Raw genomic sequence first — 716 nt, forward strand, 5'->3', positions numbered from 1 at the left:
GGAGCAGGTGCCCCAGGAGCCACTGTGATCAGAAGCAAACAGACTCAATTCCTCTGATTCTGCCAACTCCACGTTCCCAGACTGACCAAACCTTTGAGATGTCCCTTGACTTCTCTAACACACACTTCAAACTGTAAATCTTCACCCTCTTAATTCTTTTTTATTAAACCCAAGGAAAACCAGCCTTTTATTTAAAGATGGTTTATATGGCAACTTATCTCTTTGAAATAGTCTGAAAAGAAATTGAAAGGAAAGGAGATAGGGACTTTTCAAGCTCTTGGAGACTTGGCCATTTGGGTAGATCAGGCCGACACTGGATTCCGTTCCATCAGCACAGAGCCACTAATGAGTTTACTCAAGCTTCACCTAACCCAGGCGGCTCCATCTTATCAGGGTCCTCACATGCTTTCATTTTTTCTTTTTCTTTTTTTAAAGATTTATTTATTTATTTGAAAGTCAGAGTTACACAGAGAGAGAGGATAGGCAGAGAGAGAGAGAGAAGTCTTCCATCCGATGGTTCACTACCCAATTGCCTGCAACGGCCAGAGCTGCACCAATCTGAAGCCAGGAGCCAGGAGCTTCCTCCTGGTCTCCCACATGGGTGCAGGGGCCCCAGGACTTGGACCATCTTCTACTGCTTTCCCAGGCCATAGCAGACAGCTGGATCAGAAGTGGAGCAGCTGGGACTAGAACCAGCACTCAAATGCGATGCCGGT

This window comes from Oryctolagus cuniculus, chromosome 8, assembly GCF_051225735.1.
Source record: "Oryctolagus cuniculus isolate XC-2025 breed Fujian yellow rabbit chromosome 8, ASM5122573v1, whole genome shotgun sequence".
In the NCBI taxonomy this organism is placed as follows: Eukaryota; Metazoa; Chordata; class Mammalia; order Lagomorpha; family Leporidae; genus Oryctolagus; species Oryctolagus cuniculus.